We start from the raw sequence: 14922 nt of genomic DNA, 5'->3' as shown, positions 1-14922 counted from the left end.
ATGAACCATGAGATCATGACCTGAGCTGAAATCAAGAGTCGGACGCTTGACCAACTGAGCCACCCAGGTGCCTCTTTGTGTTTTGTATTCTTTTATGAGATAGTCAGTCAGGTATGACCATGAGGGGAGACATAGGAGAGGCTCCCAAAAAAAGTATATTATAGTCACAGGTCCCAGAGACAGGAAGCAGGGCATGGCATGTAGTACCACATGAAAAAGATACCAGTGTGGTCAGGAAACCGAAGACAGGAGTGAGGGGAAAGCATTAGGCTAGAGCCTATATTGGAATTTCCATTGGAAAGTCAAGGCAGGACTCAGTAAACAGGTGAAGAATTATTTCAGTGGGTTTTGGGCTTTGGAATGGTCTCTAGTTGTCTGGTACCTGGCCCTGGGATGATTAAGTCAGAGGAATATTGCCTCCTAAGTATATGGGCCACATAGAAGAGGTATGGCTCTGGATTAGTTAGTTTGTGTATCAAAGTTATGCCCAAGAATTGGCTAGCCCAGAGAGGGGCAGTCTCTCCCAACCAGAAAGGTAAAAAAAATTTTTTTATGTTTATTTATTTTTGAGACAGAGAGAGACAGAGCATGAGTGGGGGAGGGGCAGAGAGAGAGAGAAGGAGACACAGAATCCGAAGCAGGCTCCAGGCTCTGAGCTGTCAGCACACAGCCCAGCACGGAGCTGGAACCCATGAACCGTGAGATCATGACCTGAGCCAAAGTCAGATGCTCAACCAACTGAGCCACACAGGTGCTCCCAAAAAGGTTTACTAAGGAATCAAAACATCAGAAGATACAGAAAAATTTAAATATTTATAATACACTGTGAATGCCTATATAAAAAGCAATCTCTATTTGCAGAGGCATGATCTTATATATAAAAAATCCTATGGAATCCACTGAAATAGCATTAGAACTAATAAACATGTACATCAAGGTTAGAGGATAGAAGACCAAAACAGAAAAATCAGTTGTATTTCTACACACTAGCAGTGAACAGTCCACAAGTGAAATCAAGAAGACAAATCCATTTATAACAGCACAAAAATAGTAATTACTTAGGAGAAAAACTTAACAAAAGAAGCGCAATACTTTTCAGTCCAATGCTCAACCGACTGAACCACGCAGGCGCCCTGCCCACTCTTTTTTTTTTTTAATAGATACTCTATTTTATTTTTATATCTTTTTAAATTTTTTAAAATGTTTTATTTATTTTTGAGACAGAGAGACAGAGCATGAGCAGGGAGGGTCAGAGAGAGAGGGAGACACAGAATCTGAAGACAGGCTCCAGGCTCTGAGCTGTCAGCACAGAGCCCGACGCGGGGCTTGAACCCACGAACTGTGAGATCATGACCTGAGCCGAAGCCGGATGCTCAACCATCGAGCCACCCAGGCGCCCCCCTGCCCACTCTTAAATTAGGTAATTTACCCCAGCACCTGGCTGGCTCAGTCAGTAGAACATACAACTCTTGATCTCAGAGTGCTGAGTTCACTGAAGACTCAAAAATGCTGAAAACCACAAAACATTACTGAAATAAATGAAAGAAGCTCTAAACAAATGAAAAGACATTCTATGTTCATGGATTGTTAATATTCTGATGGCAGTACTTCTCACATTGACTTCCAGATTCAGTGTAAACCCTACCAAAATCCCATCTAGCTTGTTTGTAGAAATTAACAAGCGGATTCTGGTGTTCATTTGGAAATTCAAGGAACCCAGAATAGCCAAAATGCCTCGAAAAAGAACAAACCTGAGAGAGCCCACACTTGGTGATTTCAAAAGTTATTACAAAACTGTAGTTATTAAGACAACCTGGGGGGCACCTGGCTGGCTCAGTCAGTAGAGCATGTGACTCTGGATCTCAGGGTTGTAAGTTTGAGCCGCGTGGTGGGTGTAAAGATTACTTAAAATTTCTTTTAAAAATCTGAAAAAAAAAGACAACATGGGACTGGCAGAAGGATAGACAGATATATCGATGAACTAAATTAAAGAGTCCATAAATAAACCCGTACATTTGTGGTCAGTTGACCTTTTGACAAAGATGCTAAGACAAATGTGCTAAGGACGAGGAACAATTGTAATAAATGTGGGAAGAATAGTCTCTTCAGCAAATGGTGCTAGGACATCTCTATATCCACCTGCGAAAGAATGAAGCGGGACCCCAACCTCACTCCATACACAAACATCGAGAGCTGAAGCTATGAAAGACTTTGATGGAAACAAAGGACAACTTCTTTTCGGGCAAAGGTTGTTGTGATATGACACTCAAAGCACACAACAAAATACAAATAGAGGAACTGGACTTTACCAAAAGTTAACAGCTTTGTTCACCGAAGGACAACAATGAAATAAAAGCACTCTTAGAAACATTTTTTACACATGTGCATATAGTTATGACAGTTTGATTGAAAAAAGTAAGTGAGGGGCACCTGGGTGGCTCAGTCGGTTGAGCCTCCGACCTCAGCTCAGGTCATGATCTCACGGTTCGTGGGTTTGAGCCCCGCGTCGGGCTTTGTGCTGACAGCTAGCTCAGAGCCTGGAGCCTGCTTTGGATTCTGTGTCTCTTTCTCTCTGCCCCTCCCCGGTTCATGCTTTGTCTCTCTGTCTCTCAAAAATAAATAAGTTTAAAAAAATTAAAAAAGGAAAAAGAAAAAAGAAGTGAAAAGACAGCCTATAGAATGAAAGAAAATATTTACAAATCTTACATCTGATAAGACTACTATACAGAATACATAAAGAACTCTTACAATTCAACAATAAAAAGGTAAAGAGCCGAATTTATTTATGTATGTAATTTCTAAGTAAGCTCTGTGCTCAAATGTGGGGCTTGAACTCAGCAACCTGAGATCAAGAGTTGCTCGCTCTACTGACTGAGCCAGCCAGGTGCTTGCGTAAATAACCTAATTTAAGAGTGGGTAGGGTGCCTGGGTGGTTCAGTCAGTTGAGCATTGAAGTCTTGATTTTGGCTCAGGTCATGATTCCAGGGTCATGGGATTGAAGCCTGAGTTGGGCTTTAAGCTCAGATTAAGATTCTCTCTCTCCTTCTCCCCCTCTCCCCCCACCCCCTCTCTCTCAAAAAAAAAAAAAAGTGGGCAAAGACTCTGGAGAACAGTAGAGAGGTTCCTCAAAAAGTTAAAAATAAAACTACCCTACAATCCAGCAACTGCACTACCAAATATTTACCCAAAAGATACAAAAATACAGAATCAAAGAGTTACATGCGCCCAGTGTTTATAGCAGCATTATCAACAATAGCTAAACTATGGAGAAAGCCCACACGTCCATCGGCTGATGAATGTATAAAGATGTGAGATATATATATATATAAATACAATGGAATACTAGTCAGCCATCAACAATGGGGAACCTGGGTGGCTCAGTTGGTTGGGTATCTGACTCCTGATTTCAGCTCAGGTTTGAGCCCCACATCGGGCTGTGTGTGGATGATGTGGTGTCTGCTTGGGATACTCTCTCTCTCTCTCTCTCTCTCTCTCTCTCTCTCTCTGCTTCTCTCCTGCTCATTCTCTCTGTCTCCCTCAAAATAAATAAATAAACTAAAAAAACGAAATCTTTCATTTGCAACAATGCAGATGGAGCTAGAGTGTATGATGCTAAGTGAAATAAGTCAGAGAAAGACAAATACCATATGATCTCACTCATATGTGGAATTTAAGAAAACAGATGAACATATGGGAAGGGGGAAAAGGAAAAAAGGAGAGAGGGAAACAAGCCATGAGAGACTCTTAAAGACAGAGAACAAACTGAGGGTTGACAGAGGTGGGGGGTGGGCTAAATGGGTGATGGGTACTAAGGAGGGCACCCACCTGTTGTGATGAGCGCTGGGTGTTGTATGGAAGTGATGAATCACCGAATTCTACTCCTGAAACCAATATTGCCCACTATATTTACTCACTAAAGTTTAAATAACAAAATAAATAAAAGTGGAAAAAATCTGAGTAGATATTTCTCTAAAGCAGCTATGCCTGCTGCCAATAAGCTCATGAAAAGATGCTTAACATCATGAGTCATCAGGCAACAACAAATGAAGCCCAGGATAAGATACCACTTCATACCTACTAGGATGGCGACAATCAAAAAAGGCATGGGTCGCCTGCCTGGCTTAGTTGGTTAAGCATCTGACTCTTGATTTCCGCTCAGGTCATGATTGTGGAATCGAGTCCAGCATCAGTTTCCATGTTGAGCACGGAGCCTGCTTGGGATTCTCTCTCTCTGTCTCTCTCTCAAAAAAAAACTTTAAACAAAGGACTTAAGAACAAGTGTGATAAAGAAAGGATGTGGAGAGTTTAGGACCCTTGTACATTGAAGATGAAAATCTAAAATGGTACAGCTGCTTTGGAAAACAATTAGGCAGTTCCTCCAGAATTTAGACACAGGGTTGCCATTTGATCCCCCAGTTCCACTCCCAGAAAAATGAAGACAAGTGTCAAATAGACGGGAACACACTCGTTCATAGAGCACTATTTATGTTAGGTCAGTGGACGAAAGGATAACCAAATGTGGTACGCCCATACAGGAGAATATTATTTGGTCCTAAAGAGGAATGAAGTACCTACACGTGTAACCATGTGAATGAACCTTGAGAACATTAAGGTAAGTGGAAGACACCTGTCCCCCCAAACCACATCTTTTACGATCTATTGATCACATGAAGTCTTCCAAATAGATAAGTCTAGAAAGACAGAATATATATTTTTTGTTGCCAAGGACCAGGGAGAACGGTGGTGGGAAAGTGAGGGGAGTCACAGATAAGGGGTTTCTCTAGGGGAGCATGAGAATTCGAAAGTTGTAATGGTTGCACAACCCTGTAAATATAGTGAAAACTACTGAATCGTACACCTTAAATGGATGAATTGTATGGCTGTATAAATGAATTGTATTCCACTAGAGCAGTTAAAAATTGCGCAAATCGGGACACCTGGGCGGCTTGGCCTGTTAAGCATCCGACTCTTGATTTTGGCTGAGGTCATGATCTCATGGTTCATGGGCTTGAACCCTGGTGTCGGCTCTGCTCTAATATTGAGGAGCCTGCTTGGGATTCTCTCTCTCCCTCTCTCCCTGTCCCTCCCCAACTTGTGCATGCTCTGTCTCTATTTCTCTCTCTCTCTCTCTCAAAACTAAATAAATGAACTTTAAAAAATTGCACAAATCATCTAGAAATGTTAAAGTACCAGTGTGATTTACTACGGCTGTGGGAAGGAGACGGTTTGAGTAGTGAGGGGATTACACACAGTTCTTACGTCCAGAAGCTTACATGCCCAGAGGCACATGAAACAAACACAATACGGTCAGTAAAAAGGAAGTGAAGTAAGTTACCCTCCAAACTCGAGGGAAGAGGCCCAAGAGTTGAGAGTGATTCTTGGAAGAACCAACACTGAGGATGAGGTAGTTACTATAAACATTTTAGGAGGCATCTGCCCGAGAAAACTTGCAAACATCCAACTGAACTGGTCAGGCGTGTCCTTAGGAACGCTATGTTTAACCAAAATTGAAATGCAATCAATTCTACTGAGATTTATCTAAAGAGTAGCTGTGTTTAAAGATGGGGTTTTAGGGGTGCCTGGGTGGCTCAATCAGTTGAGCATCTGACTTCAGCTCAGGTTATGATCTCACAGTTTTTGGGTTCAAGCCCCACATCAGACTCTGTCCTGACCGCTAGCTCAGAGCGGGGAGCCTGCTTCAGATTCTGTGTCTCTTTTTCTCTCTGCCCCTCTCCTGTTCGTGCTCTGTCTCTCAAAAATAAATTATTAAAAAAATGTTAAAAAAAAGTGGGGTCTTAGGGGCACCTGGGTGGCTCAGGTGGTTGAGCATCTGAGTCTTGATTTCGGCTCGGGCCATGATCTCACGGTTCGTGGGATCAAGCCCTGAGTTGGGCTCTGCATTGAGCGTGGAGGCTGCTTAAGATTCTCTTGCTCTCTTCCTCAGCCCCTCTCCTTAGCTCTCTCTCTCTCTCTAAAAATACACCTTATAAAAAATGTTTAAAGAAGGGGTCTGATTTATACTCAGGAAAGCAGAACCAGAGAATAGGACCATGTTAGTGTCTCTGGCAGGTCTGTCCCTGCAGTAAGAAGGTGATGCGCCCTGTCTGGGCCTGAAGACCTTTGTCACTGGGGGTCGATCTGGCTCAAGCAACCTTCCAAGAATTGTTACTCTCCCTGGGGACTCTCCTTTAAGGAATCTGTTAACCGTTTACAATAAATTACTCTTTTGGTGTCTCATTGACCTATTTGAAGCCATTCCTGAGTCCTGGACTCAAAGTTGAGACTCAGAGCCTGGATCGCAGTAAACCGAGCAAGGGTGTCGTCTGAGAAGCGCCGCACCGCTACACGAACGGTAGCTGCGTTCCTTTTCTCTCTCTTGTTTCTAAAGGTTGATTTTTGAGAGAGAACACAAGTTGGGGAGAGACAGAGAGGGGGACAGAGGATCCAAAGCAGGCTCTGTGCTGACAGCAGTGAGTTGGAGGTGGGGCTTGAACCCCCAAAATGCAAGACCGTGATCTGAGCTGATGTCGGACACTCAACCAGCTAGGCCACGTGGGCGCCCCTGTACTTGGGTCTCTTTGTTAGAGCTCAAAGAAAGACTCTAGGCTAAATTGGGGCGCCTGGGTGGCTCAGTCGGTTAAGCAGCTGACTTCAGCTCAGGTCATGATCTCGCAGTTCGTCGGTTTGAGCCCCGTGTCAGGCTCTGTGCTGACAGTTCAGAGCTCGGAGCTGCTTCAGATTCTGTGTCTCCCTCTCTCTCTGCCCCTCCTCTGCTTGTGCTCTGTCTGTCTGTCTCTCTCTCTCTCAAAAATAAATAAATGTTAAAAAAAATTAAAAATAAAAGACTCTAGGCTAAATGCCAAAAGAGAGACAAAGCGTACCAGCAGTTCAGATATCTGTGTTCATACTGTACTAGGAGTGACCGTCAAAAGCTGGGCCAAGGAGTTTGAAATTGATCTTATAGATGACCAGGAGCAATTGTGAGAGAGAGAGAGAGAGAGAGAGAGAGAGAGCGAGCACAAGCAGGGGAGGGACAGAGAAAATGAGAGATTGAGAATCCCAGGCAGGCTCAGTGCTGGCAGCACAGAGCCAGACACGGGGCTCAAACCCACGACTGTGAGATCATGACTTGAGCCGAAATCAAGACTCAGATGCTTAAAGGGGAATCATATTTTATTTTTATTTTTTATATTATTTATTTAGAGAGAGAGTAGGGAAGGGGCAGAGAGAGAGAGGGAGAGAAAGAATCCAAGCAGGCTGCCAGCATGAAGCCCAACCCAGGACTCAATCCCACAAACCGTGAGGTCATGACCTGAGCTGAAATCAAGAGCCGGACGCATAACTGACTGAGCCCCCCAGGCGCCCCTACGTCACTGAATCTCAAAGGTCCATCCTCTTTTCCAGGATGACATTTAACCAAAAAGAGGCTGAGACCAACAGAGGAAAAGAATAGAATTAGAATATAAAGTTCTAGAAAAAGAATCACAAGGGAGTCAGTGGTTTAAGCAGAAGCTTATTACCTGGCAGGCTCTTGGCTGCGTCATTTTTTAAGACATCGGAGGAAGCATTAAGATATATTTTTATGAGCAAAACCATTGCAATTTGCCTTCAGTGGGTCTGCGCAGCAACGGGGGGGGGGGGGCAGAAGCAGACCAGCTCATTTCCCCGTTCCTCTGTGTCCTATTCTTGGGGAACACGAACTGTAATTAACACAGGAATGATACTTACTGCAAACAAGCTCTCCTGATGCCTCCGGAAGAAACTTCCTCTGACTTCTCCAGGGAGGTGGAGTTTTTAGAGGGTGTTCTTCGTAGCTGGAGGGAAAGGGGAATGAAGATGGATGATTCAGGCGCGCCCAGCAAGCTGTCTGTAAACGGCCCTGAGCGCCACACTCATTAACAAGTTGTGCCCACACCTTCCTTTCCACCAATCTGGGCAGCAGCTGCGGTGAGATTTCCACCGCCGCCACCTCCCCTTCCCCAGCATTTGGTCCTCTCTCCACCCCCGATAGGAGTCTAACCGTGTGCCTACACATGTTCAATGATCCTGTCTCAAAGCTGCCACGATCTGGCCTCAGATCCTGGTGGGAAGAGAAGGTCCGGCCCCGATCCTTCCTCCCGCCCTCTAGAGGCAGCGCCGGTGCAATTCTCCACCTCATCAGCCTGGTTCATCAGAGCTGGATAAACCAGCCGTCCCTCCCTGAAATCAGAGTGTATTCTGTCCTCTCTCCCTCTGGCGAGAATGCAAGCTCCGGAAAGTGGGGACTTTCGGGCGGCCTTTTTTTTTTTTTTTTAATTTTATTTATTGGGGCGCCTGTGTGGCTCAGTTGGTTGAGTGTCCGCCTTTGGCTCAGGTCATGATCACATAGCTTGTGAGTTCAAGCGCTGTGTCGGGCTCTGTGCTGACAGCTCGGATCCTGGAGCCTGCATCGGACTCTGTGTCTCCCTCTCTCTCTGCCCCTCCCCCACTTGTGTTTTGTTTCTCTTTCTCTCTCTCTCAAAAGTAAATAAACATTGAAAAGAACAAATTTTATTTATTTATTTTTGAGAAGGAGAACAAGCAGAGGAGGGGCAGAGAGAGTCCCAAGTGGGCTCCGCACTGACAGAGACCCTTTTATTTATTTATTTATTAAACAATCTTTAAAGAGTTTTTTTTAAATGTTTATATGTTTATTTATCATTGAGAGGCAGAGAGAGACAGAGCACGATCATGGGAGGTGCAGAGAGAGGGGGAGACACAAAATCTGAAGCAGGCTGCAGGCTGCCCGGCTTGAACTCACGAACTGTGAGATCATGACCTGAGTTGAAACCGGGAATCTTTGGAAAGGGCGCCTGGGTGGTTCAGTTGGTTGGGCATCTGACTCTTGATTTCGGCTCAGGTCATGATCTCATGGTTCAAGAGATCGAGCCCTACTTTGGGGCTTGGGATACTCTGTCCCTCTCTCCCTGCCCCTCCCTCAGGCACTTTCTCTCTCTCAAAATAAATAAATAAACTTAAAAAAATAAAATATTTTTTAGGTACTTAAAAGTGCAGTATATATTTCACAGCAAATAAATCATCTTTTTCCCACCACAAAGAATTAGCCCTCAGGGCACTTGGGTGGCTCAGTAGGTTTGGCTCAGGTCATGATCTCACAGTCTGTGGGTTTGAGCCCCTTGTCGGGCTCTGTGCTGACAGCTCAGAGCCTGGAGCCTGCTTCGGATTCTGTGTCTCCCTCTCTCTCTGCCCGTCCCCTGCTCTCGCTGTGTCTCTGTCTCCCTCTCTCTCAAAAATAAATAAACATTACAAAAACTAAAAAAAAAAAAATAATAAAGTAAAAGTGCAATAAAGCTTTTAAAAAATAAAAAAATTAATAAGAACATTAACAAATAAAAAAAAAAGAATCGGCCCTCTCCTCTAGGACTGTGGAAACAACTTCAGATTGCAACCCTCAGCATTCCACATTACACCAGGTCTTAGGGCGTCATAAAGGCTGTGACCGCAGTGCCTACATGTTCTTCCAGTCAGGTCTGGGGACACCTTGTCACGTTTCCCTGTCACCGGTGCTTTCCCACAGCCCCTTCCTGGGTCAGCCCCCGCACAACCGATGAGCACCGTATTCTGCATCTGGAAACGGCCTACAGAGAGCAAGCAAGTCAGATGCTCAGACGTGGGGAACGAGTTTAGGATTCCCTGCTCTGATGAGCTAATGTAGCATAGAGTTAGAACACCAGGGAATGCACACGCCCAAGTTTGGGTAAACAAGATTTGGCTGATAGATTAGGTAAAGCAGGGCAAAGGCTCCAGTTCAGGACAGAGGTATAGGAATAGAGAACCTCAGGACAAAAACATCCAAGATGCCATAAACAAGATTAGGTATTCCGGGTGGAAATGCCCCCCAATTTAGTAGAATAGCAGGAAGCTCTTTCATAGGAAGGAAGGACCAAATTAGGGAAACAGGTAAATAGGGCTGTAGACTGCCTTTGGGCAAAGTTGCCCGGAGCTGAGCTTATTAGGAAAAGAAAGGTGCCTTGTTGACCCTGAGGTAGCATGCTCTGTCTTTCTTGTCCCCTAGACCAGTTTAGGTAAGCAGACGTGGTGCCTCACATCTGCTGTAAACAACCTTCTGTCCTACACCAGGATTTTATTTTGTATTAACCCGAACGCCTAACCCTGCATGTCTTCAAAACCCCCTTTCCTCATGCCCACGTATTAACGTTCACGATTTCATTGTCTCTTTGTGCATGCCATCGCCATGTTTGTAAGCCTTGTGATCCTAATAAAAACGAGCAAGGACCCTTCCTCGGAGCTCTTGTCTCCTCCTGGACATTAGCCTTTCGCATTTTTAATCCTGCGCCACACTTTCTTGCTGGACAGGAGAGAACTCCAGACCCAGAGTCTTCGACACTCACACAACGCCATCCAGAGGCAGAGAGACTGTCTCTTCTATTAGCTGTCATAGAAGAGAGAAGCTTCTTTCCCCAAAGCTGAGACAAAGCATCTCACAAGTTGCTTGCCCAAATTAGATGACCGCCCTTCATCTGAGTCCCTCTTTGTGGCCGTGTCAATAGCATCTACAAATTAGCTCGGACTGATCACAGCCTATCCCTGGAGCCGATGGTGGGGTCAACTCAACTCAAACCACAAGACTGAGAGTAGAGGGTGGACCCCTGAAAGACCCTGGATGTTGTGAAAGGCAGAAGGGAGGAGGGTGTTGAGAGGCCGATACACAAATTGTGCATATACCTTTTTTTAAATGTTTCTTTATTTTTGGAAGAGAAAGAGAGAGTGCCAAGGAGGGGCAGAGAATGAGGGAAAGAATCCCAAACAGGTTCTGAGCTGCCAGCCCAGAGCCCGACGTGGTGCCCGAGTCTGCAAACTGTGAGCTCATGACATGAGCTGTAATCAAGTCAGACACCTAACCGACTGAGCCACCCAGGTGCCCCTGGGCTATGCCTTTTCCACTGAAGGTCGGAGGGTCTCCGCACAAGCGGTCTGATTTCCCAGTCCCTGAGCCGCTGGGGTGGGACATACTTTAGGCCTCCCTAAAGCATTTTAGAGAAACTGTCTGCGTTACCCACTTGCTTAAGACTCAGGATTCAGCTTGTAAAAGACTCTCACTGGGTCTGCTTTTCATGAAGACATTTCAAATTACAATGAAGGGCAAGCCACAGTCAGAGAGAAGGGCTTCTTTTTTTTTAAATGTTTATTTATTTTGAGAGAGAGAGAGAGAGAGAGAGAGCGAGCAAGTGGAGTAAGCACAGAGAGAAGGGGAGAGAGAGAATCCCAAGCAGACTCCGTGCCGTCAGCGCAGAGTCCAACGTGGGGCTTGAACTCACAAACCGCGAGATCATGACCTGAGCTGAAACCAGGAGTTGGACACTTAACTGATCTGCTTCTTTTACTCTCCTTGAGCCGAATGGAGAGCCCAGGGGTCCTGGCCTTGAAAAGGCACTGGTTTCTGAATCTTCGTCCTTGTGAAGCACCCGGCTGCTTAGTCAGGGCAGTAGTGTGTGGCTGGGACTGTTCCTGAGCCACCACTGAGGGTTGGTCTGTTCCACTAGCAGTGTTCAAAGCAGGAGGTCATGAGCTGTCAGCACAGAGCCTGAAGAAGGGCTCGAACTCATGAACTGTGAGATCATAACCTGAGCGAAGTTGGACGCTTAACTGACTGAGCCACCCAGGCGCCCAGGGAGGGCAAGTCTTTAAGGGACAACGAGAGAATCCAAATACTTATAATAAGTCTACAGGGACATGAGTGCTCCTGTCTTTTTAAAAATTTTAATTATTTTTATTTATTTTACTTTTGAGAGAAAGAGAGAGAGAACAAGCAAAGAAGGGGCAGAGAGAGAAAATCCCAAGCAGGCTCCATGCTGCAGGCTCAGAGCTTGACGTGGGGCTTGATCCCACAAACTCTGAGCTGAAATCAAGACTCTGATGCCCAACTGACTGAGCCACCCCGGTGCCCCACTCCTTCTCTTTCTTCCTTTTTTTTTTTTTTTTAAAGTTTTTGCTTGTTTTGTTGGTTTTATTTGCTTTTTTAAAGAAAATTTTTATTTATTTTTGAGACAGAGACAGAGCTTGGGGTAGGGAGGGGCCGAGAGAGAGAGCGAGACAAATAATCTGAAGCAGGCTCCAGGCTCTGAGCTGTCAGCACAGTGTCTGACCCGGGGCTCGAATCCACAAACCACGAGATCATGACCTGAGCTGAAGTCAGACACTTAGCCTACTGAGCCACTCCAGTGCCCTGCTCCTTCTCTTTCAATAAAGACATAGTCAAGAGTCAGAAGCCAAACAGGATCAGAACGGGAATAGGTAGGACATAAGCAGATCTGGGACACCTGGTGCCCCTAGAGGTTCTAAGGGGTTCTAAGGTTGCAGGGGTGCTTTACAGGAGGTCTGTGGGGTGGTTGAAATGTGCAGTCAGGGGGAGGTGTGTCGGGCTTTGTGCTGACAGCTCAGCGCCTGGAGGCTGCTTCGGATTGTGTCTCCCTCTCTCTCTGCCCCTCCCCAGCTCACTCTGTCTCTCTTTCTCTCAAAAATAAGTAAACATTAAAAAAATAAAAGAGTAAAGGGGCACCTGTGTGGCTCAGTCCGTTAAATGTCCAACTTCAGATCAGGTCATGATCTCAAAGTTCGTGGGCTGTGCTGACAGATCAGAGCGTGGAGACTGCTTCGGATTCTGGGTCTTCCTCTCTCTCTGCCCCTCCCCCCTCACAAAAATAAATAAACATTAAAAAAATTTAAAAAAGAAAACCTCTGCTTTCTTCTAAAGAGATTTAAATGGATTCCTGATGACATCTTAATCAGTTTTCTTTAGTCTCTTAGCACTCCAGTGTTTTCAAATAACCAAGTCTCACCTCCCCCCCCCCCGCCCCCCCTGCAGTGAACACACAATGCATTGCATTGCGCACAATGCAGACTCAAACCATTCTTCTAGAAGGCTTAGATTAGCCTCCAGAAAGAGGTGTGCCCCCTTTTGACCTGGAAGAGGCTTAGGGTCCTGCAGATTTTCTCCCCTAGAGGTCAAAGAGTGACCACAAAAAGAAGTTATTTTACCATCATATCTACAACACACGACCACTACATACACATCAGTGTTTTCCAGAGCTTCGTGCTTACTTAAGATCCACCAAAATTCAGGGACGCCTGGGTGGCTGAGGTGGTTAAGGGTCTTACTTCGGCTCAGGTCATGATCTTGTGGTTTGTGAGTTCGAGCCCCACATAGGGCTCTGTGCTGACAGCTCAGAGCCTGGAGCCTGCTTCACATTCTGTGTCTCCCTCTCTCTCTGCCCCTCCCCTGCTTGCACTCTGTCTCTCTATCAAAAATAAATAAACATTAAAAAGAAAATAAGCTGCATTTAGTTTTTCAAGAAGCGCTGAAATTAAAAGATTTGACTCTGAACCTCTTATTTAATGCTTTTTCAGAAAATGAGTCGATCAAGGGTTGAAAAACTTAAGTGCCTTACAAAGGTGAACCAGGTGGGCTGTAAGCAGGTGGTGGTACTCAGCCCAGAGACATTCACGTTAAAAAAAAAAAAAAAAAAACAAAAACCAGGGGCTCCTGGGTCGCTCAGTAGGTTGAGCATCCGACTTTGGCTCAGGTTATGATCTCATGATTCATGAGTTCAAGCCCTCACTTTGGTCTCATGACTGTCAGCGCAGAGTCCCCTTCTGGTCCTCTATACCCCTCTCTCTGCCCTTCCTCTGCTCTCTCTCAAAAATAAATGAACATAAAAAAAGGGAAATCCTGGAAAACCATAATGAGACTCTTAAATACAGCAAACAAACAGAGTTGATGGGGTTGGGGGGTGGGTTAAATGGGCGATGGGCATGAAGGAGGGCACCTGTTGGGACGAGCCCTGGATGTCACATGTAAGAGATGAATCACTGGGTTCTACTCCTGAAGCCAAGGCTACACTGTCTGTTAACTAACTTGAGATTTAAAAAAAAAAAAAAGGAAATCCTTTAAAAACATAAAAAAACAAAACAAAAAATTCTGTGGTCAAATTACATACCTGGAGGAGACTATTTTCCTCTTCTATAAGCTGCTTTTCAATCACCCTGGATTGTCTCCAGTTAAGTTAAGCTGGTGGGGGTGGGGGGCAGCGGCCCCGATTACAGAGCTTTGTAAGTAGATTTGATTTTGACCAATGAACCTAGAAGGATTTCTCCATTTGTTACAGAAAAATAAATTCTCCCTAGAGTTTCTTTCTGTTGGGAACGTACTTCATCCCATCAGGGTCCTCTCTGGGAAAGACCCTATGCAGGAGCAGAAGGTGTGAAAAGGAAAGCCAAAGTCAGGGTCTGTCAAAGAGAGGACAGTGCTAACACAGGACACCGTCAGAGGGGAAATTTCCCAACTGTAATGAGTTAGGGTCCAAGCTTTGGGTAAAAGCACAGACAGAGGGGCCTGAGTGGCTCAGTCGGTTAAGCACCTGACTCTTGATTTTAGCTCAGGTCATGATCTCATGGTTTGTGAGTTTCAGCCCTGTGTCAGGCTCTGCATTGTCAGTGTGGAGACTGCTTGGGATTCTCTCTCTCCTCTCTCTGCCCTCCCGGCTCTCACACACATGTGTGTGCTCTCCCTCTCAAAATAAGTAAATAAACTTCATTTGTTTATCATTTGATTTATTTTTGAGAGAGAGAGAGAGCGTGCGCAAGAGAGAGAGAGAGAGAGAGAGCAAGAGAGTGCATGAGCAAGGGAGGGTCAGAGAGAGAGGGAGACACAGAATCTGAAGACAGGCTCCAGGCTCTGAGCTATCATCACAGAGCCTGATGCGGGGCTCGAACCCACAAACCACAAGACCATGACCTGAGCAGAAGTCAGACGCTTAACCAACTGAACCACCCAGGTCCCCCTAATTAAACTTTAATAAAAAGGAGAAGGAGAAGGAGGAGGAGGAGGAGGAGGAGGAGGAGGAGGAGGAGGAGGAGGAGGAG

General features: G+C 45.4%; 1 long non-coding RNA gene across 2 annotated transcripts in view; it reads left to right on the top strand.

Annotated features, from left to right (window-relative positions):
* The window catches only part of LOC115293736, a 28441-nt gene that overhangs the window by 8169 nt on the left and 5350 nt on the right, over positions 1 to 14922 (top strand). For both annotated transcript variants that reach the window (XR_003909578.1, XR_003909577.1), the window contains exon 2: positions 4536 to 4612. This is a non-coding gene — a long non-coding RNA (uncharacterized LOC115293736). The remainder of the gene's footprint in view (positions 1 to 4535; positions 4613 to 14922) is intronic.

Source organism: Suricata suricatta, chromosome 6 (assembly GCF_006229205.1).
Source record: "Suricata suricatta isolate VVHF042 chromosome 6, meerkat_22Aug2017_6uvM2_HiC, whole genome shotgun sequence".
In the NCBI taxonomy this organism is placed as follows: domain Eukaryota; kingdom Metazoa; phylum Chordata; class Mammalia; order Carnivora; family Herpestidae; genus Suricata; species Suricata suricatta.
Note: the sequence above shows the minus strand (reverse complement) of the source record. Positions and strands in the feature narration are given on the sequence as shown.